Genomic DNA, 27,734 nt, shown 5'->3' on the forward strand with positions numbered 1-27,734 from the left:
TTTAGCATGCCTTTCAGTAATGAGTACAGGAGGTTTAAGTTAAGAGATGTTTCTCATCCTTATGGATATTAGTTTCTGCACAGTTACAGCTAGCTCTCAATGCTTTGTACACATCTGCTGAGTGAGAGCTATACATTTCTATATTCATTTGTAATAAGGTGGCAGCAGTGTGACATGAATATTCTTTCTCATCTTGTGTAACAAATGCTTACAAAAGTTAAGGAATATCTCAGCTGTCAACACATTGCAGAAGCTGGAATTTTTTCACAGAAAAATAGCTTTATTAATAGATGGCAGTGTCTCTGAAGGAGTCTGTCAATAGGCTAAAACCTCAGCATAAAATGTGTCTGATTACCTTTGCCAGGGTCATTAATGGTCTACAGGAGGTGAAACTTTTCAATTTGAACCTTTGTATTTCATTGTTTGTACAGCAGAAAATAAAGCCCTGAGATTTATTTTAATTCTTTTCTTGGAAGGAAGATGCAACATCATGAAATGAACTGTTGAAACTATGGAATATTGTTTACACTTTTAATAATAGTATACAGTAATATGTAACTCGACTATACATGAGGTGAAAGTGTCTTCTTAATCCTCTTAAAAATATTTTGTCACTGATAAAAACCTACAGTGCAGGTTTTATGACAAAAATGAAACTATATACTGTACACTTTTAAGTATATGCCTCTGAAGTCAGGTCATACATATCAGAGGTTGATTTATTTGGTGAATTAAAGCTTTAGGTTTGAAAGACATTAACTGATACCATACAGTAGGTAAGCTGACGTACACAATAGAGTTGTATTTATTCTAGACTGTATAATTTGAATCATTTTCATGTACTTTAGGATGAAAGTCTGCTTTAGTTGTGAACTTAAAACAAACATCAGATCCATTTGGGATGGAAGTCAGCTGCATTAGCTCAAGAGCTACCGTAACAGCTTTCATGCATTAAACCACAGTGGGATGAGTGGTTGGGGGAAAACCAAGCAAAACGGTCACTTCCTTTCCTCTTTGTGTGGATGGGAAAAGGGCATGTCACCATCTCAGATAGCTTGTCATAAACAATCAAGTGGCAGACAATTTTCATTACCCAGCTGTCCAAATTAAACACACATGCTGGGCTGCTACACATCAAGTCTGAAAATGCCGGACCGGAAAGCTCCATAGGTCAATGTACCCCAAGCTTGATTCACACTGATGCCTTACTTAGGGGTAATCCGTTCTGATATCCCTAGATGCGACAGTCTGTGGTGTTTGAATAAACATTGAATTAACCAAGAGGAAATAAAAGGCTTGCTGAAGCATTGTGAAAACTGCACTTGCATGAAAGCAGGCTAAGTTGTCTCTCTGTGTCATTATAGAAAAATGTACGCTAAAATGTGCTGGGAGCAGTCTGGAAATTGAATAAGCTTTGAACTCATTCATCACTATGTTCCCTGATATGATCTATTTTTTTATTTCTCCTTAAAAGAGAAAAATCCACGCTGTCATAAAATTGTAATATGCTGATTTTAAAATGTTTGCATTTGGCATGTGTAGCATATGTGGCATTCACAGTATAATGTAAAATGCCCACAATATACAGTATGCTACAGCTTTAGAACATTTAAAAAAAGAGCAGTGGATGAACCTACTGTATAGTTTACCGACTGTATGGGTTGTACACATTGTTTGCTTCTCTTGAACAGACATCCTAAGTGGTTGTTTATGACTTATTATAAATCATTGTGAACCCCCAGTTATTTTTTTGCTTTGCTCCACAGTGAGGCTTTGATTAATAATAAAGATATCAATGTAGGAACGAATACCCATTGTATCATACCTACAGTAAGAACAATTTATACAAATAAAACATGTAAAATAATGAAAAGTGACAATGATGTAGTTCAGAAATCTGTGCTGTCCTTGTGAGATGGTATTGAAGAGTTTTTTTAATTTTCACATAAAACAGGTATATTTACAGTATAAAAGCTGAGTAGCTTACAAGGGCAGAGTGAGCACATGTCAATTCATAGAACCTTGACCTCTGCACTGCGTTGAGTATTGTGCATAAATTTGAAATCTAATAAGACCATCAAATTGATATTATACACCTAAAGGAGAGGACACTATTGACAAGAAAATCTAGCAGGTCTAGGGGCTGTGATAAAGGGCTTGTTGCTAAGGGTCAAAAAGCATGGAAATTGAACCACAGCTCTGAATTAATTCATTGTCTCGTTTCCTAATATGAGACAGTTTTTGTTTACTGAATAGTCTCAGTTCATGTTCTGCCACTTGATTCTCTGCATTTTACCCTGATCTTATCACTTAACTTTCTGCTAATCCAGAGCCCCTGTAGTCTATGTAACTAACTTTTACGAAACCTTCTAATCCATGTTTAATGATCACTAATTTATTAATTATAACATTTTATTAGCAGCTTTATATAATGCAGATTACCATGAATAGAAAAATGTTTTGTGGCATGCATATTTTTTTAGTTATGTCTTCTTCTATCCATCATTTGTAATCACATTCAACTGAATTTCTTCTAGAAGTACATGGTATTTTTGTGTAACTCAACAACTAAAAGTACTTTAGAACAATAATGATTAAAAAATAAAAATATATATTTATTGGACCTTAAATATATTGTTAGATTGGTTGGGACAGATTGTGAAAGAAGAACATAAGAACAGCTTTGTGGTGTGGTAAAGCACTGTAAGTTGATTTATGTGATTTTTAAACAATAATTACTAGCATTGAAAAAAGTTGGTTGGGTATAGTTAGAATAGATTTAGAAAAGATTCTTGTAAAATCAACCTGTCAAAAGTTCTTCGAACTAGTCTTTTATATATATTATTATATATATATCATATAATTAGTCTTGTCTTGAAATATTGTTGGAAGAGTTTTACTGATGGCCTTTGACTAATGTCTCAAGTACAGTTGCTAAAATATCAATTGAGTTGAAGTTTTGTGTATCATGTGCCTCTAATATCTAAAACATCTCTGCATAATATTATTTAATACAGAACAATCCTTTCTCACCATGAGACATGTTAATGATTTCTTCCTTGGTGAACACCTGAGTGAAATTATTATTTTAATATGCCAGCCCTTTCCCTTTCATTATCACATTTCTTTCACTGGCATACTTGACTTCTGCCTTTACTGTACCTTTGTCGTTGTAGTACTAAGAGAAAACCTTTTCTTTCTATTTTATCCACCATAGCAAAATTCAGTTCATTTTAGCTTTTTTGATATCCTTTTAGTTTGCAAGTCATTAAACGTGTTTCCTTTATCTGGATCCTGTTCTATTTGAAGGATATGAAAGTCTTTATATATTTATCTTAAATACTATAATAAACCATTTTCTTTCTAGCCTTGTTTACTCTTTGGGCTGAATCTGTTCGTTACTTCTATATCTCAGGTAGAATATCTTTCATCAGTTCTGAGTCTTTCTTTACCTATTTCCTATCCTTTTCCAATAGTAGTGCTCTTTGACATGTTTGGCACCAAAAACAGTGGTGTATTTGGGGGATTTCACTGTGCTTCGGTTTAAGCTGCTGATAAAAAGGAATTCCACCTCCGAGAAACCGTTGGTCCTTACACCGCTTCTACCATGTGGCTTCTTCAACACTACAAATTGTTTCACAGGCAGAGCTGGCTCAGTCCCACCATTGGCAAAGCCAGGGAGGTCAGCTGGGTCTTAGGAGCCTGGCATTCCTCAGAGCCACATTCAGGGGATTACATGATGTCAGACATGGGGTAAGAATTACTGAACAGCAAGATCATACTGCTACAGACACTAAACAGATGTTAATTCAGATGAAAGGCATGAACCTGTGTGTAACAACTCAAATCAGATTTAGAGAGTAGAGTTCAAGATTTTGTGAAATGTACTTCTGCTTTACTGCAATGAGAATTACTGGGGTGTTTAATAAATGGTATTAAAATGCTTTGAATGCTTAAGATTCTGTAAATAACCATCTTGTTGCTGTATGCAATTTACTTTTCAGTACTGTACAAGGACATTTTTTCTTCTCTAAACGTCTTTATTTCGAAACTGTTTGATCATCATAGGCAACTGATAATTATAAGACTTTTGTCAGCCATCCTAGCTTTTGTAAAACCTAGGAACCCCTTGTAACAAAATTTGACATTGCACACTAATAATTTTAATGAGACTTGCTCTGAGCTATGCTATAATGAAATTTGCTTAACAGTAAAACAGACTGGTGAAGCTTGGCAGAACATTGTGACATATGGCAAAACAGTTGTGTTTTTAATGGCAGGTGGTTTAATTCTTTGGAAAGGTGGATGGTTTTGACGCACCAGGCTGCATATTGATAGAAACTGCTGGGGAAGAACTAAGGAAAATATTGCACGCATTAATTCATGATATAACAGCTTGGGAAGCTGAATTATTCAATGATGTTATTGCAACTTGCATTTTGAATTCATCTTATATGTTTTTATTTCCTTATCTTTTATTTTCTTGTTTGTATTTGTATTGTAAAAGATGCTTGGAATCTTTTCAGATTCTTACTTCTGTACCAGCAGTTACTGAACACACTAGTCTGTTTTTAGTTACACATCAGCAGGCCATACCAACAAAGGAGTCAGTAGAAAAACAACATTAAATATTAAATAATGAAAAGAAAAACAAAAGACAAAGGTTATATATAATATATGTCCAATCACATGGCATGATCCCTCTCCACAGAAGAGGTGGTGAAAACTGCACTGCAGACACCTCTCTCTGACAGAATACATCTTTTTCCAGTCCCTTTGCAGAGATCTGCTGTGAGCCTTCAGTGGGGTTCATAAGTTTACTGCAAGGAGTTGAAAGAAAATCATTGCTTCAGATTTATTTTTTTACTATTTCCCTTGGAGTTTAGATTCTGAAAATCTAAGAAAAAAAAATCTTGATTGTTCTCTTAAGTCTTCTCATTTGCATTATAAGGTTAGTTCTAAAATACTAAAAAAACGCTTGAGGCTCTTCAAAGTCAATGTGCTTATCTACTATACCTTGAAAACCATATACAGTACTGGTAAATATATAAAAGGTAAAAGAGTCATAAGACTAGATATCACAGGGCCTGAATAAAAATAAAATTAAAATGTAAAGCTAAGGTCCAGAGGCAAAGTTAATGATACCAGTTTCTTTTTGCCTTTTAAGATGTATACAGCTATACAGCTTTAGCAGCTTGTGCAGTATATTGCACTTACTCACTCTTCTGAGAGATTTTCAATTTTCTTAAAATAAGTATGTACCTAATATGGGGGTGAAATACAGAGACAGACTTTATATTCACACAGCAAATGGGTATGTGTGAGCAAGAGAAATTCTGTCAACAGAAACAAGAGATACAAAGAAATATTGTTTTGTCAGATTCACAGTTTAAATCTGCAGAAAACATTTATTTTAAGGCATTACTCTAGCGACAGAAAGCAGTCTGCAAGACATGTTAATAGCTTCAGTGTTTAAAAATTAATTGAAACTATGTTTGTAGTGAGCTCTTGAGATGAAACATTGGTGCTTTTACATTTCTGCAGCAAACTTACTGAATACAATTCGTTCTACTTGTGAAACATTATTACATTTTATATTATATTTGATATATAATTGTTTTCTTCAACATATAACAAACCACTCTATGTCAACTATTTAATCTATCTGAAATATACACTTATTTTTCTATATACTGTATATCCCTTTATATATCCCTTTTCTTTATATATCCCTTATATATCCTGTATACTTCAGATACAGTATAATTCTTCATCTTTATAGTTTTTGTTCTGTCTGAAAATACATTTGCAATATGGCCTAAGGAAAACAGAAGTCACCATGCAGTGATATTTAACCTTCAATTGCCGACAATCCTTACATAGTTGACTTAATTTTTTTCTATTTTGTAAAGTCTTATTCTATTTTTTTGCTTGTAAAAGACGAAGTAATTCTTGCTTGAGGAATATGGAGAAAGATGCCTGTAATTTCCAGTCTCCCCTCTTTTTCCTTTTTCTACCCACTCCCTGTATTCTCGAACAAGCTGACACTCGTCTTACATCATCTTCTGAATCCTTATTGATTTAATATCCCTTGCAATCCAAAATACATAATAATAATAATACAATGCTTTCAATACCAGGTGGATGGAGCAAAAATCCCCTCTCAAATATGTGAACATATTTCATTAGCAAACTTTTAGTCTTTAGTATACGAGTGATTTGCAGTTTAAAAAGGCTAATACTGTAATATTGGCATATTTTCAACACCAATACAAGAATTAAGAAGGACTTTTTATGCAAGGTTTTCTCTGGGCTTCTGATCCTTAAGGATTGTTTTTGCCCTTTTACAAATTTGAGTGGGATTAGAAGATGAATCATGCAGATTGGAGACTTGAGAAAACAATCTGCTGGTTAGGAGATTATTAACCTTGAGGAAGCTAATTTTGCCTGATAAGGTATTTGTCAGAAAACAGGCAGATGTCAAAGAAAAGCAAAAACTTTACCGATAAGCCTTTTTTCTTGGCAATATTCACAGACTTTTCCTTCCATTAACTGAGTTAAAAGAACTAGAAATGGCAATGCGAACTGCAGTAGTTACAGTACCTTGCTATAATCAAGGTTTTCCAGGAGGCTGGCCTTCAGAAAATAGAAGAGGGGTGTGATAAAGGAGTCTTAGCCTGATAAGTAGTTATTTTCAGTGAAAATAAACTGTTTGTGTTGCAGAGTGAAAATTACTTACAGTAGTTACTTATGTGAAGAGCTCTCAAGTCATAATACTGTCACTGGTGAACTGCTCATTTTACCAAATGGGGCTAAATTACAAGCTTTGAGACTAGAGAACTGTTTGTGATGGATTCTATTGATACGGACATCAACACATTTACACTACTCTGTCTCTAAGCTTTAGTGAGGAGAACTGACCATAGTAAGTTAAATCAACTTAATTCAGTGCTGAAGAATTTGAGTTAGCTACAGTATATGCATTTCCATTTTCTGTCTTGCACTCTTGCATCCTTTTCAGGTGGTTGAAGCTCATAAAACTCCTCAACTCCTAAAGCAATGGCTTGATAAAATTTTTATTCCTCTTAGTTACTAAAGTTCCAGATGAGCAAGAGGATGAGAAAAAAAAAGTTTCTGTGGTTTTCTTTCTTGACTTTTAACATGCATGACATTTGACAAATTATAATCACCCCATTGCCTGCTTATTTACTTTACAGTAAGTTACTCAAACTGATCACAGTCATGAATAATCAGTTAATCAGAATGACACAAAAAATATTAAAATTAATATTTGAAGTTTGAAACTTGATTTCTTTAAAGAGTATATGAATAGTATGATGAGTTTCTTTTGATTGTAGTATATTTTCTTACAAATTTATACCATCAGAAAAGCATGGTTTAGATTCTGACATTTGCTTTATCTAAATCTGTTTTATCTAAAATCCTGTTTTTTATTTGTAGGCATTCCACTGCAACATTCACTGAGAGGGATAGCTTAATTCCTCCTTTTGTGGGCTTGAACTGATTAGGGCTGCTATTCTTAAAACATTGTGCCTAGCAGAATGTCTACCTCAGAATTCTTTGGCCTTGACCTTTCCCCTCTCTGCTGATGTCCAGGATTGACTGACACTTAAGTGTCATGGGGATGAGTTACAGTGACATTCCCTTGGTTAAACCATCAGCACACTTGAGCTGTCACAGTCTTCCACTGAAAGTAATGTGACAGAATGAATAATTCTTTCTCCCTGGTCAGCAGCTCTTAAGCCTGCTGTCCCTAGGGGGCAAACATTTTGGACCCTGAAGCAAATGGTAAAGCACATTAAAGTTGTTTCATGGAGAAGAAGCAGTTGCAGACTCCCTGCAGAATGCCTAGATGTCTTCACTCTTAATTATCACATGCTTCAGATATTTCTGTAACATGTTTGCAGGGGATCTCTATGGACATCAGTAGAAGTTTTTAGCTTGTGTAGTTTATTTTCAGTACACAAGATAGCCAACATGTGAATTAAGATGTTTTATCACATTTTCCTGAAAACATTACTGTAAATATATTGAAATAAAAATTCCAATCATAATACTAATACAAATACATCTGCTTTTTGTTATATGTGGTTGTTCCACTCAGATAACATGAAATCTTTTGAATGTTTGCCAAGCAATACTGCCACAGTATGTTTGCCACTTATGTGTATTAGTTTATAAGAAAAAACACTGTAATTAGACATTTCTTTCTGATCATAGCTATTACAGTCATCATTTGTGTGAGAGAATGTTTTCTAGCGAATATTTATTTTTTGTTCTGATGGCAGAATGTGGAGTTAATTTAATAGCTCATCTTATATGCTTCTCCTGTGCTTTTGTACATTAATAATTCATTTTATGAATATGCTGGCCATGAAGGCTTTTTGAGTGAAAGGTTGGTACTGTCAATCAGAAATCATCAAAGTCAGTCTTAAAGTGCAATATTTCTTTGTTTTGCATGCTGCCTATTTCATCAACCTCTAAATGTTATTATTTGTAATTTATCATTCGTAGCATTATACATTAATTTAACAGTTGTACAAATTCACACTAATTGGCAGATTTCTTTGTAATGACACTGTTGGAAAATTTTAGTCTTTGTATACTGAGCTTTTGTGGTACAGGGGTAGGTTTTTATCCTTTCTGAATGTTGTATACATGTCCTTGTGTCCCTTTAATGAGGTAGGTTCTCCATCCAAAAAATCAAAAAGTCCTTTTATGTCAATGCTTCCAGTCAAAGTAAGAAAAGAAATAAACCTTTTGAAAAGATTAAGGTGTTAGAAGTTTTTATGCAAAATGACTTGGTTACAATTATTTTACAAGGATATTTTTATGTCCATATATAACATTTGACTTCTCTGACACATACTTTATCTGGGTAACTTATCTTTTTTTAATTGTGTAGCCATAATGTCCTCTTTTGGAATCAGAACCCACAACTCTTGGATGAAGTGTCCAACATTAACTACTGCTCCATACTGCCAACTCATGAAAGTATATCTGCTGCTGTCAACACAGCACATAAAAACACAGGCATGGTTGAAATGATCTGGAAAGCATACTGTAGGTATCTAACTGCAGTCATGGAACAAGCTATTATTATGGTCCACTTACATCAGCACAGAAAGTTAAATGTAAAAGCATAGGCTTACTTGATAGTAATTGACATAAAATCACATTACTTTGCATTTTAAATGTGAGACATGAACTGGCCATTAATGTGGAAATTAGTGCTGCAGATATGGCCCTCAAACTGATGAGGTCATTTTATGTTTAAACATATCTCTATGTAATAATGTGGTTCTTGCTTAGAAGAAAAGCGTTTCATTTTGTAGTTGATAATAACGTCGCTTTGTTACACTGCATAAAAGTCTGTGATCACCTGAAATGCATCTCCCGGTATCTTTTACACATAATTCATTTCTTACAATAAAGAAAATCACAGTATTAGTGTAAATGTACTTAAGGATTTTTTGTAAATTATAATAGGTGGGTTTCATTTGAAAAGGTCACCCACCGAGAAGAGGAAAATTGGAAAATATGTATAGAATTTCAGTAATGAGTTATTGTTGAAGAATGTGTTTAGCATTTAAATAATAAAACATTCTAAATCCGCTGCAACCCCCTTCTCTCTAGTCATTATTGCTTGCAAATTTAATCATATTCCCTGTAAATTAACCTTGTGTGTGGTTAATAAAATAAACAAGAACAAAGTAATTTCAGCTGGGAGAATTTTATCCAGTGCATTAGGGTGATATAAGAATGTAGCTTTCAGAATGTCTGATTAGAATGTTAAATATTGAAGTTTTAAAGAGACAGATGCTGACAGTAAAACATGTATTTCAGTAGAGCTTTCAAAATGGAAAATCAGAAGCTCTAGCCTTGAAATTCAGTGTTTACTTGACAAACAGAATCCTAAAAATGCATTTAATAAAACATATTAAATGTTAGTCATAATCTAGTTATAATAATTATGATGCTGATGCTGTCAGGAGATGTTTGAGATGGTTTCTTAAAGAATAATAATACAATTTGTTAAATCATGAGTAATTCATATACCACCTACATTCTTGCAGTACAGCATTAGTCACTTTGCCAAACTAAGATTTAGATTAATAACAGTTAAAGTTATAAAAATAAAATATGCTTTCTGGGTTTTACCAGTTGTTGGAAAAAAATGCTGGTCAAATGCTTTGAGCATTAATAGTTACCCTTATATAACCATTAATGAAGTTTTAGACACTACACAGTGCTTTATTAACACTTGCTTTTAGAATAACAACTTCAATTGTGTCATATTGAACACACAAACATTAGAATAAAATTATTTTTTTTCCTAATTTTGGATTTATAAAGCTGAGCTTGCCATCCGTATAATTAAAATGGTCCAAACCAAGTTCCTGTGGCAGGTTTGAGAGGATACAGGCAGCTTCAGACATAAATCACAACCAAATTAAGGGCAAAGCCAAAATGCGTTTCGTTGTAAAGGGAAAAAAAAAGTGAATCATTTTTGTAGTAGAGAGTGTTTGACAGAGATAATTTCTGTTCTTGACACTTCTGATAAATTACTGTAATACAAGCTGTTATAATACCAAGACTGGAGCACTAAGGTAAAGATTTGACTTGAAATGACAAATGTCCATTTTAAAAGCAGATAGCTAGCAGACATTACGGCTGGGAAAATATAAAATAAAACACAGTCCATTTTCTCTCCAGTAAAAAGGAATGAAAAGAAATAAACTGTTTCTTTGCTAAACCAAAGACAAAATGCTATAATTTTATAAAGGGCTTAGTCAAATTCTGTGTTTTAATGAGAACCTCATTTTGTGTTGTAATTTAACTAATGACAAGAAACAAAGGAATAAAAGAGCAGTCTGTCTAGTAAAAGGCTGTTTCTGGAGAAACTCACTATTGCGATACATGACCATGTTTGTCTTGCATTAAATGGGTGTTGTTTGTATGGATCTTGCCCTGGAAAGAGTAAGTTTTTTTTTTATGTTGTGCTGACATTTATCTTGCTTGACCCATAATTGTATTCAGTTTGAGTGCTCACATTTTAAAAAAAAATATGTATACATGGAGGTTATTAACTGCAGTTGAGGAGGGATAACAGCAACAAGTCAAACTCACACAGCTGATCTAGTCACCATTATTAGGGAAATTAGCTCTTTATCTTCAACTCAAAACCTTCCGTTTTCACTTACTCCGTCTGAATGCGGTTCAGGGGGCTGCCCATTAACCAAGCAGCTTAAGCCAAACCAGTCTCACCAAGTATTCCAAGCTTTCACAAAGCATCTAATTCTCGGATGTTATTGTCACTAGTGAAATCATTTTTAAGGTAGACATCGTCGGAAGGATGTGAATGCTTTTCCAAGGCACTGTACATCCTGTACAGTACATGTACAAGCACTGTATACTGTATGTGAAGGTCCTCTGTAAAACCTCCTCATTATGATGATGAAAACCATTTTTATTCTTGCAGAGAATGAAGTATTTGTTTTCTGTTTTTGTTCGAGACCTCTCAAATCTCACACAGCACTAGATGTTCTGTAGAGTGCTTAGACATACTGCAGCTATAAATGTTTGATGTTATTTTTGTTGCTTACTGTAACATACACAGCAAAATGTGGTCCTTGAACATTTGTTAATTACTTTTTTTTGTCAGCCAGGAAATACACACTAGCCAGAATTCTCAACAGTGTTTTCTGTCCTCTTTGTATTTAGTGACTCTGGTTCAAGAGTTATAAATCTTGCTTCCTTTCTTCTTTTGGATGTGGATTAAGGCTGTCTTCAAGAAAGATTTTCCTTCCTTCCTCCTGTGTCACAGAGAATGTCCTAAACACAGCCTTCAGAAACAAATAGCCTCTGTCAGAATGAGTAATAGTGGACCTGATTTTTGGAAAAATGATTCATCCCTTGTGAGAATCATAGTATCCATACTTACCAAACAAAAAATGAAAAAACTGCAATAAAACAAATGAAACAAGTAGCTTTGATTGTGCACAGCCATAAAAATACCAATATTCCATTGTACTGAGTTACTGACCTGAATCACAGATATATTTTTCAAAAATAAATTACTGTAGTGACTAACCTGCAGTAGAACATACACTTCTAAGTATATTTTCCATTGTAGGAGTTGCTAAATGTGTGTGATATCTTGAATATCTTATGCAACTTAGTGATTCCAGATTTGCATAATTTATATTGGAAATTTCTAACACACATGTTGTTTTAGTCTGCTGTTATTTGCATATCCCTATTAACACTTCAGTCTTGTGGAAAGACTTAGATAAAAGGTGTCTCTGCTTTTCACTGCAGCTGTGTTGTTTCATTAAAATCACACAAAGGATTTTATGTATTAATGCATATACAATACTTCCACAAAACAGAAACTGCTAGTTGAAGATAATGATATAATTCCCCCTACTTCATTTTGTATGAGTATGTTCACCTGTACATATTTGGCAGTATTATCAACATATTACACATTTTCTAAAATAGTTATGTATTAAAAAATGTAATATATATATATTCCTACCCACACATACTGTAGCTTTCAAAGTCAATTTTTATGTGCAGGCTGCTGAATGTGTGTTATATCTTGCATTTTACTGTCCAGAAATTTGGTTTTCCTTATTTAGCTGATAACATAGCTACTTTATTGTGGATATCTAACCTAATCTCTCACCCACCTGTCCTGTCTCTATAGGTCTGCAAAGAGTAAATGGGTACATACTGTACTACACTTCCATTCACTGTGTGTCTCTAAGTCACACTTTCACATGTAGACTAGACTAGAGCTGTATAGGGCTATCAGCCAGACAGCATTCAATGCTGCAGCTCATTACAATAATGTGCCTCAAGGAGGATCAAAATATTGTTTTGTACAGTTAGCACACAAAAGGTGAGCTTTACTGGCTAATATTTAAGAGTTTTTTGGAATATTAAGAGTCACATAGGTTAGCTGCACTCTGCTTTAAGGCTAGAATTATTTTAAATCATATTTCAAACAGATAAATCTGTCTCAATACTCAGCAGGAAATGCAACAACATCTGTTGGTACTGTACTTCATTCCATTCCTAGTGGTGTATTTGAAAAATTTTTACACATTCCATAATTTGTTTTTTTCAATTTGATTACTTACTGAAAAATTCTATTCTTGCTTGGCAGTGTGTGTAATATCATTTTTCTTCTACTTTTGTTAAAGTTAAATTGCAAGATCATACTTTGCCACTAATAAAGAACACAGTATCACCAGACAATGTTCCTCAGTGGTTTGTTGTGGGGTATTGATCTACACCACACCGCCAAAAATGTTAATAATATTATAATCGTTACATAACAGAGCAGAGGCAATGTTAGATTATTGAAATTATTTTTTTCAGTTATTACTTTTGTAATTCAAGTCAATGGTAATACTGAAAAGAGTAGTTTACTTTTGTTAAAAGAAGAGGGACTCATTTAAAAAGAACACATGAACAGTTACAAATGAAAGGAGGCCATTTGGTAATTAGTATTGACTTCAACATAATATGTATATAAGTTGTTCCATACTCCCACAGCCCTTTAGGTAAAGCCTCCTGGTCTCAGTTTTCAAAAACAGTTCTGCATAGTTACCACTTGCATCCTGTGATTCATTTTTCACTGTTTATTCTGAAGAAGTTCTCCGGGTTGAACTGGGCTAACTTCCTTTGAGGATTTTGAATATGTGTATAAAGTCCCTTCATAATCTTGTCCGTTCAAGATGAAAAAGGCTCAGTTCCTTCAACATGTCAATATACAGTAAGATATTTCCTTTCACCCAGAATAAGAAGTGACTGTACAGTATGTGGTTGTTTTTCTCTTGAATTATTCTAGAGCAGCAATATCAAATTTGTACATAGTATTTTAGATAAGCTGTTAGTAATAGAGTACATTATACCATTTTAATATAACATCCCTTCACTTCAATTCAGTGTTTTTAACTACAGGTAGCTATATACGTTCATACCTCACATATCTTACTTAATAGTATATATACCTTAACTTTTTTTGTCTTAGTGATTCTATATTTTTAAATAAAAATGCATACGTGTTGGCATGTGCACACTAGGAAACATATTTTTTGTATCCTAGTTTTCTTTGAAGATTCAATACTGGTTTTGGCCTCTGACAGGTCAAGATTGTTTAGTTTCCATGTACAGGTAGCCTCTTACTCTATGAACAAGTAATCCACATTTTTGACACATTACAGAGGAGGGGGCAGATAAGAGACTTTACAGGAGGATAAAGTATGGGAATATTATTTTGGCTTGGCTATGTAAGTTGCTGGGCAGATATGATTAAAGCAAAGATTTTCTGGAGGAGACACTTTTCCTGTATTGGTATATGGCATCTTGTAGACATGTCTGTGTCATTGTACGTAAATAAGACAGTTATGATTAGATTGGGAGGTTTAATGTCTTTCCCCATGGAAGCCTGATTAGAAAGTCTGTTTTTAATCTGCAAGCCAATTTATGTATTTGTTTATTTATTTTTGTCATTTTTTTAAGTGCTTTTCTGGAATGCTCAATAAAGACAGTGGGGGGACACACATCCATGAATGAAACCCAGCTGTTTTATTTGACATCAAATAATTGCACATATAATAATGGAAAAAAAAACAGATATTGAATTTCAGGAGAGAATACAGTGGCATGTCTTACCAAGGAATTGGAAAGGAATTAGCTATCAGCTAGTGTTATAGAACACTCATAAGGGAAATGCATGAAACATGAAATTAATTATAAAGAACATAGTAATGTCTTACTGCTGATTAATAATTTAAGGACGTCTTATCTGTAAGAACCAGGTCTTTCCCAAGCTCATTAGTTATTTTTATGCACCAGAGATCATTCATAATGCCCTACCTGAGGTGGTAAAATTATTAAGAATTAATTACGTCTTCCAAATTTCAGGTACCAAGACAGCTAAAGTTGTTTCCATCTGGTGCATCTTATTTAATAGAGCCCTCTAATTGTGGTTTATTCTGTGTGCTTAATGTCCTTGATCTGTAATGTGTTTTACTGTTGCATATGTTTCATATGTATAACATTTATACATGTATAATAATGATATAGCAAGAATTCACTTTGTGTTTGAGGGTGTATGTGTATTTCTGATTTCATAAGTCATTTGGATGTTTCAGATGTCATTTACATACCTGTGCAGTAGGTATTCTGGTAGATCCAGAATTATATACTGTACTGTATATTATTTTTTCCTTTACAGGATATTCTTTTGTGGACGTACAGTATTTTCATAAGCATTCATGAGTACTAGATTCCATTTATTTTAAAATAATTTGTTAGATTTTTGCAACTGCCACAGTTTATGCTCAATAAACTTTGAAGAAGTATTATTGATGAATAATTATACTTTGGCAAGTAATTTTGTATTGCCTATAATATATGAATAAGATATTGAAGAATGTTGCTCGAACTCCTTGTTACAGTGCTGATGGTTGTAACTACTATATACTGTATATATTAAACAGTAAAAAAAAAAGATTAGATGCTCTGTGCTTTAGAATAAAATACAAAGCCAAATATATGTGAAATAAGCCAAGCTTCCAGTAAGAATGTGTACTTTCATTTTCCTGCAGCAAACAAGAGGCTGACTTTCAGCATCAGTACAAAATCAACATCTCAGAATTGTTTCCTGACTATCAGCCTATCCAGCATACCAATTAGGGTGGAATCTGTTGGTCTTTTGCAGATCCTGCTGACAGTACATTCTTAGCAGCCTCACGCTGTCTGCCTTCTCATACAGTGTATTTGCTCGCAGTCACCACAGCAATCAGGGCATTCCGCAGCACAGATGCCAGCTCGCGTTCTGTAGGCACAGTGTGCGAATAAATCAAAGATAACAAAAGGATTTTTAATGACCAGCTGAATTTTGATGAGAAGACTGCTTTAAAAAGCATAGAAGGCATGCCACCTGCTTTGTATCTGTGAATTTCTCCCCCCAGTGAATTGCTCGTCTGACATTATCTTCCCATTAACATCTAAAACAGTGCCCCTCTTTGGAAAACAACTGGCTTTTGCATCTCTGTGAAAGTGCAGCGAATGCCTATGCTCCTTCACCCCTGCAGAGTGCAGGGGGTTTTACTCCCTCTTTCTAAAGGTGAAGGACTGCCCCGTCTGTGTCATGAAATAATGGAAACAGCCTTTTGGCACACTTTCTGCCAGTCCATTTCAAAATCAGTAAAGGCTGTCTGTTTTAAAATTCTAAAAAATGAACTGTACTATTGTCATAGTGTTTAAGTAGTCAATGTACCTTGTAGAGGTATTTTAATAATAGGAGAGATTCAGCTGCCTGGATAGTAGCAAGATAGGAAGAACATGCTGTAAAGGTGTTTGGGTGTTTGTCTTTTCCATGGTAGGGCTTGTGCATTAGGATGGACAGAATCTCTCCAGCTGCAGTCATAAAGCAAGAAAAAATAATGACTGAAGTACTTTGCTGTTTGAAAATTCTCAGATACTCAGGTATTCTGAACTGTTGACTAGAAAGAAAAATTCTTCAGTAAAATATTTTGCAGTATACAGTACATGGCCCTTTGCAGGTAGTATAAGCAGAAAATCTGCAAATCTGAAATAATAACAGGGAAGAAGTGCTCTTTGAGAGGGTGTATGCCATACAAATTGTGAAAAACACAGTGACACTTAAATCTGTTAATACATTTTTTGGAAAATAGATGTCAGCACCCAAAGTATCATTAATGTATTGTATTGAAATATGCAGTGCATATTGTCAAAGCTTTACATTGTGAGACTTCTTGTGTGCTAAAATCGTAGTTGAATAAAATTGTTTGACCAGCATGCATGAGTAGGATTGTTTTCTGTAGAAAAAAAATAATTTTGTAGCCTATGAAGGATCACAGGGTATGTGATGTACTCCACTCTTCTCCAGTGAGAATTAGCCATTCAGCCTTTCAGTTCTCTCAGGCAAGATTGATACATGACTGGGATTTCAACCAGCATGTAAGACACAAACAACTGGCTCACTGGGAATTGTACCAACATGGAACCTTCTGCGTAATACAGTCATTATCATTCCACTCTTGTTAAGCAAGAATATAATTGAACAATAAACAATTAATCTTTGAAGTCAAATGTCATACTTCTCTGTTATAGTACAATATTAAATACTTTCTTAAGTGGGCATTTGGCACTGTTCATTTAAAAATAATAAAGTATGAAATAGAGAGGACCAGTATAACAGCCGGAAAAAAATGTTTTCCTCTAGTAATCTCATTCAGCATAGAATATTTTTTTATACAAAATTTAAGCATTTAATGGATTTTCTTAATTTTGTTTATTTGCTTGAATTTACCTGTGTGGTTATAATGTGTCACACTGAATGTGCCTCATAATGTAAAATATTATTCATTCTCTGTTTAACCAGAAGAGTGTTTTACATCTGATAAAAGCACCTCAGATGTTGATAAAAGGTACATTTTGAAAGCATTTCCAATTTACTTTACGTACAGCATGATGGCATGACCCCAGAGAGAAACTGGAGTTCTTTGTAAAATAAGACACAAAAGATTTTGTTTCTTCTGCTGACTGTCATGAGACTTACAAAACGTGTATTCCAGAGGCAGCAGCCCTTTCACAAATAGCAATTTATTTTAAGAAGCATTTTAGCTGCAGAATTATGTAAATATACTTACAAAAAAGAGTATGGGTTTGTGAGGTGATGAACAGTCTGCTTGAGCTAATTATTAGCACACTTACTGGTTTTGCTGCTACATCTCTTCCGAATTGAGCTGGAAGTGAACATCATTAACAGTGTGAAGAGTTGGGCTCAGTGTTTTCCATCACTTTGCGGTGTGTGTTAGCATTGCAGAGTTCTAGAACAGAGCGACCTCTCAACCTGGCGTCACATCTCCATTCACTCTTTGCTTTATTATGTATTAAAACATGCTAATCAGTGAATTTGCAGTGTGTCAGATATTTGCAAGGCAAATATAGCAGCACAGTTTTAAACAAATGCAATAGAAACGCATGTCAAAATTAATGAAGAAAAAATTCTAAGAGGTCACTTAAATGTACAAATGTATAAACTGGGAATTAATTAACCATGAGTCTCATAAAATAACAGGTTTTCAGTTTTATCCTAATTATCAGGTATTAGAACAGATTGGAAATAAGAAAACATTATGCTATTTTGTTTTGCCCTGAGCACAGATGCCGGCAGAAATGAACCTGAACCTTGAAGCTTTTCGTGAATCCTGATTGTCAGGCACTAGCTTTTCTGTAAGAAAGAAACAAGACTCACTGCCACAGTCCAGTGTCCTTCTTTATTGTAAATTAATTATTCCTGTCCATCTTGTTTGGATATATTAAAGCACAATGATTCTATATTTTTTTACATATGAAAAACAATGCACTGGATGCCAAATTCAATTTCAGAAGTAGATCTTACAACACACTGAAGCATGCGAGTCAAGCAAATTGAAGGTATGATCTTGTAATTTTAGAGATCGATAGCTTATTACATTTCCAGCAGATGTCATCATATGCAGCATTTATGCTTTTCTCTCTCCATTATCAGAAAGTCTCTACACTCTGGACAGGATGTCAGTCCATCATGGGTCACACACACAAGCACTCGGGAACAATTAAGGGACACTAACCAATCTTAATTCAGCATGTCCCAAGGTGGAAGGAAACTGAAGCTCCTGGCAAAACCCCATGTGAACTCAAAGATAGCATGCAAACTCCACAAAGATAAAGGCACATTCCAAAAATGAGCCCACAATCCCGAAGCATCTGTACATGGAACCAGCACTTAACCACCAAGTCATTATGCCACCAAACTGGCATTTACAATATATGCTACTTTTATGTCTTTCACCTTTGCATTTGCATACGCTTATCTGTGTATGTATCTGAGTATGTTTTCAGACAGGACCAGAACCTCTATCTGCATGTCAGTATCCCAGCAAGACTCTAGGATTCAGTGGCATATATGCCTAATTACCACTTTCTAGAGCTGAAAAGACCTTCGCACTGACAGGGCAGTATTTGTCTCATTAGAGTGTTCCTGTATCAAAAAAGACCTTGTGTGAAATGCATATCTTATAACAGTGTTTTAAATAAATCTGTCCTCTGCAAACTGCCAGTCTTGGCACACAATTTCTGTTTGGTATGCTGTTAACTTTCCATGTCAAATACTGTGTCTGTCTCATTAGTGCTGTGGTTTTTTTTTATAACCTTAAAGCCCTACTTCACTGAATTGAAAGCCAGAGGTATTTACTAAGGATAGAGTTGCTTAAATCTGTTGGATGGGGTATCGAATTAAATGTATTTTTTTTAATCTGTGAATAACTTACATTAATGAAATGGATTTTGAGAATTTTCCTTACTGTAGCTGTGAAAATCACCCCATCTTGTTCTGGGGTGAAATTTTCTGTTTAATAAACAACATGGCATTTCACAGAATATTTAAAAATTCAATTTATTTTCTACAAAACATGGAGAGATTTCTGCAAATTTCATGCTAGAAACTTAAACATTGGTGATCTTTTTAATGGCATAGTTTTAATATTTATATAGTTGCGCATTCAATGCAAAATTCAATTGCAGCAGTCTGGGTTTTCCATCAATGGCTCAATAATATTTGCCACATTTTAAATAGTAAAGTCTTGTCATGTGATCATCATGTCAAAGTAAGTTGGTACTCATTCCTTATTTTCTGATTAAAGTTAAATTTGCCAAAATGAGTTGTTGAAGAATGTGTATTTACTGTCAAACAAAAGACAAGATTTCAATTAATGCAATACCTGAAAGATATATTCATGTCCCACTTGAGAACTGAAGATTATCTTGTTGCTATTGACATGATTGATGGCATCCGGTTTGTGAGAGACGTTGCTTGGAGAATGTCTGCTTTAGCAATCTGCAGACTATTCTATAGAATCCTGGAAACCATCTTAGTATGGGACAGGCCCCATCCTGGACGGTCACTACATTGTCCCAGGATGGTCACATGGTCCATCTGCATAACTGTTTTCAGACTGCAGTGGCTACAACATGAGAAATTCCAGGAAGAAATACCTGACGTGTTAGGAAATATGACAGTAGGTTTCCATCTGCATAAGAAAAGATCTGCATTCTCAAATGCTTTTCAGGGTCAAAATGTTGATAGCTGAAAAGTGAAATACCTGGGGCCCAAAGGGCTTCTGAGGTGGCATCAGAAATAGTAGTTGAATGACAACTTGCATTCGACTGACCTAAAGGAAGATAAAAATGTGTGGAGATATTGCAGTGAGCTTTGTACTGAGTATTGCATTCCGTAAACCAACCAGTGGGGCAACAGAATTGTGAATATACAAGGAAGTACCTCCTTTTATAAGATAATCTTTGGTGCAGTTTTAAGACAGCTCGGGAATACCTGGGTAACATCGCCAACAGTTTTCCATTCCTGCAGTTGATTTTCCAGCAGAATAATACAAGACCACATTGTGCTAGAAATAGAATGGCAACTTCAAGAAAACGTCAAGGTCTTTCTTTGACCAGCATTCTCTCCTGACGTGAGTCCATCAGAACATCTGTGGGATCAACATACAGTATCAATACTACTCACAGGAGACTACTGTGAATGGACAGTCTCAATCAGCTGTCTGTTACTGCACAGGAAGAGTAATGGAGCATCTCACAACATGCCGACCAGGCCTTTATGTCCACAGTGGCAGGGTTATGTTAGTGAAAGTTCTCATGGAGTCAGACTAATTTTACGATGTTTCCATTTTGAGAGCGTGTCAGGTGTCTAAAGATGCTAAACATCTATCATGGTTCGTTGATCAATCTTTTGTCAGTATTTTCCATATTATTATTTGATATTTATTTAAAATATTTCCTTAAATCCAATAGAGTGTTGCATCAATATGTCTACTATACTAACCAGTAATGAAAAACTATTGAAAAAAACAAGCTACACAATCTGTCTCTGGTAATTGTGCAATGATAGGTGTATTTAAACAAAATACAGTATAATCAAATTATTCATTCTGTTACTATATTGCATTGCTATCCATACATTTTAATATAAAATGTTGCTATAACTTGTCCTTTGGGGCTTTATTGGATACTATTGTAATTTAAGATTGATAAAAGAGCCTAAGATTGGTCATTTCAAGGCAACATTTCTGCAATGTTTCTAATTAATGGTTTCATGTTAACATGGCACATAATGGAATGAAACATTATATGAATTCAAAACAGGTACTTCTTCAGCTCATCAGTATATCTGGATCTCTATACCATTGACAACCCTATCAGATAGGAGGTTACATTATTTTGGCATATTTGTACTGTACTTTGAGTTAAGTGAGATGTAAAATTTATGGGAATGGTTAAAACGTTCCATGTATTAATAGCCCACAAGTAAATAGTTTAGAAAATTAAAAGTATCGGTAAAAAGCTCACATCCTCTATAAATGATAATGCTACATTGTCAGTGCATTTGGTAAAGCAGTTTCATACTTCTGCACCTGATTTGCAATTTAGTGAAGCTGCTGACAAATAGTGGCTTCCACGAGTTCCCCAGGTGGTTGGTGCACTTCACTGTGTATGAAATGTTGTGTAAAAATGCAATCTATTATTATTATTATTATTACTATTATTATTATTATTAACAATAAAATAAAGGTACTAAACTATATTGTTGTGGGCTTTTTACTTGGAGGATGCTGCATTTTGAATTATGACAGACTATGGTCTGGTATTGCTATGTATTAATTGATGCAAGCAGTCATACCCTCCTAATGGTATTAATACTGAGATTAGAGTAGAGTCCTCCTTGTTTTTCTGAACATTGGTTTTCTGATCTCTCCTGGCTATATGAAATTGGCAGGTTTTCCTTGACAACAGTGACAAGTTTAAACCATATTAAGTATCATATTCCTTCTCCTGATGGATCAATGACAGTTCCTAAAATAGTTTATTTATGAAAAAAGGAACCTTATTAAGCTCAGCAGAGACAGCTGGCTTGTACTGGAGGAAAACATCATAAAGAAAACCATGGGTGGTGCTTAGCTAGACTTACTTCTGTTGTTAAATGAGTCTTGGTAAGGATATTCTTTGGAAGAAGTTTGCAGAGGTATCAGAAATTGTCTGAAAATCAACACATTGAATTTGTGGATGACCTTTATTTCAACTAATATGGGAATGAACCAATATGTGCACTTATATCATATAAAAACCTTCTCTTCCAGCTCATGTAGTACCAACAACACAATGTATGTCTACGTCCATTTCATTTAATATCAAGTGAATTTCAGCTATTTTTCCAAAAATATTTTGATAATATCATAATATTCCTCCTTTCATAACTATGTTTACTCTTCTGTCTCATACCCGTTTATAATTTGAGAACAAAATTTGTCCTTCAGAAGAAAAGTCTGCAACAGTTTTATCAGTGAAGCTTAAAACCAGAACAACAACAATCAGAACTGAAGGTTGAGCTTGTAGGCAAGTGTTGACTGTGCATTCACATTGTTTATACGTGGTTTAGTGTGATCTACTATGGCTATGGCTATATCCAGAAAAGTATAATTGCATCTATATTTACTGTCAAATTTGTTTTTTGCAGAATGTAATATATTTTAGTATATACTGTAGTTTTTCTAATATTAGTGTAGTGTCTCTAATAGTAGTCTAATCCGATCAGTAGCCATGGTTTATTACTAAGACTTACTGGGAAGATAAGTGAATTCCATATGTCAATCTCACATAATATATTTAAAATAACAATTATAATAAAAATAGTTTAGACAAGTGTACTCCTTTACAGCAGATCCACTGCACAGCAGAATGAGAAACTGCTTATCCCCCAGAAATAAGGAAGAACTTCAGGCTGGCCATATAGTTCAAGCCTAGTATAGTAGAGTATATCTAGGGTAATGAATAATTAACGCTCAGCCTTTCAAATAATGCCATGAGGTCTTTAAAGACCAGGTAGTCAGTACCTTATTTTACTATTTCAGTCATAGGATGACATCTTCTAAAGCACGGTGACCCCAGTCACCATACTAGAGCATTGGTTTCCACTGGGGGACAAGTATCACTATCTTTTAACCAAATTATTTTTATGTAGAAAGTATATACTGTATGCATTCAGCCCAGAGCTAAGAAACTGTTTCAAGGAAATGTGTGTACTGCAGAAGGTAATTAAATATTCATATTGACTAGATGTTAGCTACTGCAGGTAAAAATATAATATGTCTTTTATTTATTCTTTGTATCTGTTCCCATGAGAAGAGTGCATACGTGACTAAATAAAAAGCTGAACTGTAAATGAAAGCATGTTTATATTAATAATTAATGCTGTTTTTGTAAAGTCATTATTGCCCTCTGCCATAATGTTCGACAATATTTCATGCCATTTTATTGTTAAGGCTTTGCACTGCATTTTTAATCTCTTTCCTTTTCAAAAAAGATTCTGATAGGAAATATGAATACAGTAATACATAATAGAGTCTGCTGCATCTACAGGACACACTGCATACGTGCTAGGTACTGTATTAGACAATAAGCCACATATCTATATCATTTAAATTTGAGAAATTTAGTCATGTTATTACTACCATAAATGAATAAGAAATAAGAACCATGTCTTGCTTTCAAAGAAACCAAGTCAGAGAAACTCTAAAACATATTTCATATTTTAATAGTTTTACACCTCCCGTAGCAACATTTATACAGTCACTAACACCTTACAGCCTGTCCCAAGTCAGCATGTTATGAAGTGATCATTTGAGAAGAAACATTTGTTTTATAGCTCAGTAGTTTACAGACTTCTTGGCAGTCTCCCATTTTGCACTGGAAATATCAAATACAAGCATTTTAAACTGTAGCTTGGTGAAATGAAACCTGACTGAAGATAAAAATGGCAGCCTGGGCCACTTTGGCACAGCTCGCTTTGCCGGGAGCTCTCTGAATGAATGAACATCTATGAATATTACTGGATCAGCTCCGGCAGTAAGAGGAAGGCATTACACTCTATAAGCACAGTACTGTATATACAGTACACACGGAGGACTGCTGAAGTCTGGAACTAACTACCTTGCCATGGAAACTGATATGATTCTTATGGTGCATTTTTCCCTTCAATTATACATTTTATTTTGTCAGCAGAAAGTGGCTTATTATTTTACTTAAGCTATTTTGGAGTTTTATTAAGAAATCAAATGCTAGGACAGGATATATTCTGCCTTACAGCACATTTTTCTGTTTAGAGATTCATGATATCGTTGGTGTCCCAGAGAGCTAAAAAGCACCATTAAACATTACTCTTTGTCTTGATATCTTGTCAAGGAGTACAGTTTCTCCCCTTGAAATAAGTTGAATTGTGCAATTCATAATTTTTCTCAAGTGAAATTTTACTTTCTTTGCTTTACTTTTTGGTCTTTCTGCATTCATTACATCTAAGATGATTTAAGACTGAAAAATATTAGGCATAATGATTTTTTTTTCAAAGGCAATTGACTGCCCTGTTTTCAGGCTGTATAGTGCTGTCTTGTACTTTAAACCTTAATGCGTTTTGCATTCTTAATTGGATTTAAATAGCTAGTAATTTTACAAGTTTTATTTAATCAATATGTGACCCATCTTTTGAACTATGGGTGCCATAGCTAAACCATTAATAACTCAAGCACCAAGTTTCATCTTTAATTATAGGTGTTATAAAATAGCAATAAGCATTAATCGATATGACAGAGCTTTGTCTCAGAAAAAAGAAAGTAATGAAATCTAAAATGATTAAATTTAAGGAGCATTTGGTACTTTTAGAGTAAATCTGGTTTATTAAGCACCCTGAAATGTTTACATTATTTTAAAAAGATAATACCATAATGGCATGATTTTTAAACATTCTAAAAATATAGAATTAAACAAAATAATTGGAAATTTCACACTACTTTCACTGACAGGATTTTACCATCTAACTCGCACTACCTCCAAACAAAGAAACGTATATTCTGTATATTATAACCCTTATCAAAGAATAAAACAAATGCAGTTAGTTACTAAAGGACAGAAAAAAACAGATGGAGCGAAAGATGTAATATATTATATGGTTTGTACTGTACCTTGTGGGCTTAAAAAAAAAGTATGTATATTAAGCAAAATTATGTCTTCCTGAAGGAAAGAAAGCAATTATTTTACTTGTTTACAGTTATTTACTGTACATCGTCCAGCAAACTTAACTGAGCTACTGTACATAACATGATAGGGAAGGCTGATTTCTCTGATGTCCAGTGGTGTGGTATAGTAATTGATGTGTAGTGTGTCTGAGCCATTAAATGACTTTCATCCCGAGTTTTCAGAGGGGGAAACCTAGTACCTCATAAATGGTATAATGGGAAGATGACAGCTCTTCTTTATAGCTCTTTAAATGTGATACATGAGTGAAGATCAGCATTATCACCTTGTAACCTGATTTTGTCAGATCTCAGAAGCTAATCAAAGTTGAGCCCGGTCATCATTACGCTGTAAGATAGAGCTACAAGTTTTGTTTGTGGGTCAATGGGAAGCACCTATTTTTTTGGACCAGAAACTTCCAAAACCAATTTGACTACACACAGTGGTATAGAAATATGATGACTAGAAGCTGTTCTGAAGGAGATGTTGTCTTTTGGATGAGACATTAAATCAAGGTTTTAACTACTTGATCATTAGAGATATCATGGCTCTTTTCAAAAGAGCAGGAGTGGTATCCAGGATAATTTCCATTCTATGCTTGTATAATCAGGCCTCCCTAAGGCTTGATCTTAATTCAGGAGGGAAGCAATTTATTATGGCTCTTCTTGATAGTCTCTATAGTGGGGTTTCTGGTGCATAACTGCTCCAGCACAACAGCCAAATGGGTGAAGCATTTTAGTTGGAGTTGAAGTAGGTTTCCTCTGTAAAGGACACTGATAATGTTTGGGATGTAAAATGATGATAATGCTAGGGATTATTAATAATCTGTCTTTTATTTTAAGATCTTTAATTAAGGCAAGTCTCTTGGTGATGATGAGTTTGTGTACTCCTTACAGTACATGAGTTTTTGTGTTTTTTTCTTTCCCAGGCTTCATAGAAAATGGGCAAATTCAAAAAACCTTCTATGCACTCTTTTGTGTGTGAAATCCATAACACTATTGATTACTAGAAGAGCAAACCATAGCATAAAGCTTCAGAGATTACCTGCAGTGATTGCACAGATAGGGTATCCAACAGGCCATGTATGAAATAGACGCTTGTCAGTCACAGGGCTTGAGTGCTGATCATTCAGATGACTGCAGGATCCTCCCTTTCCTACCAAAGACGCAGCATGCTTTCTAATTTGTGTTTTTGTTTCCAGCATTGAGGAAAATATAAATTCAATTAAAGGCCTTGTGTTCGAATATGAAAGAAAGATCATTAAGGACAATGCCCCTTTTTAACCTTGTTTAGATTTCTTAGAAACTCAAATCTATCAGGAATGGTTTCAACAGATGTTCACTGATTTATTGAGAGCAGCAAACAATGCAACAGTTTATCACAGTTCACCAAATTGTTGCTATCTTTTCTCTTCTGGATAGAAATTGAGTATACTGTATGTATTTACAGAGACAAAGTTACATATACTGATGGAAATTACCTTATGTTCCTGTGTATTGTCTTTTGTGCTAGCACTTTGTAGGATGCCAAAGTGTTTGTCCCAGTTTAAAAGTACTATCTCGTGCTTTATGAAAGCATAGGTAACACTATTAGTGTAGTGTAGCTTCTTTGAAATGGTGTTAACCTTCTTCATATTTTGTAATTCAGAGGACAGGAGCAAAGGTTAACAGTCTCAGTGTCTTCTGTGTGTACACTCTTATAAAAAGGTTAAGGTAATTTTAGTTTGTCATTGATATCTACACTAAAGCTTTGGTTGCATGACAGAAAGTTGTGTTTCAGAATGTATTAAAGCATTGTACAGACCCTGGGAGCAGGCAGAGTAGATTATGGATTTGTGTGTCACATTTAAAAATTAAAGCACAAGGCAAAACTGTGGTTTATTTATGGTCATAATTACCAAAGACCTTGGCATATGCTTACAAATAGCCTTTTGTTGACCTCGAGGAATGAGACTGCTTGATAATGTGTTGACTGCCTGCTGAGGCTGAATACATTCTGAAGGTCTCTGTGAAGTTTGTTTGAAATAATACATTTGTTTTTCTTTTATAGATATTTTATGAATTGGCACCATGTATTAAATAACGAATTCCTGACATACGTTAGTAACTACTAATGTGACAAATGATATATTGGAATGAATTTATTGACTGTGAATGCATGTAGTTTCACGGAGAAATACACATGCACAGAAAATTTCAAATACTAGCTGATAGATGTGTACATGAGTATTGGGAAATTAAGTGAAATAGAATCAATTTAGTTTGAGTGTTCTTGCATTACATCATTTACAAGCCACACAAAGGATATGAAAGTGTCACTCTTATTGTAAACTCTATCCAGTGATCTCACAGACCCTCGTTAGCACTAATTGTAGAGTCTAATGGATTCTAAATCTAATGTTAGTTCAGGTAAACAAGTCTAGTACAATAACAAATCTTGGGCTGTCCATTGTGCACAGCTATAATTTTTGTTCCAATTCATTCTGCACTGCATTCTCAGGGTCACTTTCTTGCTGAAAAACTGCTGGTTTAAATAACATTTGG

At 34.4% G+C, this 27,734-nt stretch overlaps 1 protein-coding gene across 18 annotated transcripts in view; it reads left to right on the forward strand.

Annotated features, from left to right (window-relative positions):
* Positions 1-27,734, forward strand: part of nrxn1a (neurexin 1a) — a 349,008-nt gene that overhangs the window by 79,661 nt on the left and 241,613 nt on the right. The gene's annotated exons all lie outside the window — the stretch shown is intronic.

This window comes from Atractosteus spatula, chromosome 15 (genome assembly GCF_055471065.1).
Source record: "Atractosteus spatula isolate fAtrSpa1 chromosome 15, fAtrSpa1.hap1, whole genome shotgun sequence".
NCBI classification, from domain to species: Eukaryota; Metazoa; Chordata; class Actinopteri; order Semionotiformes; family Lepisosteidae; genus Atractosteus; species Atractosteus spatula.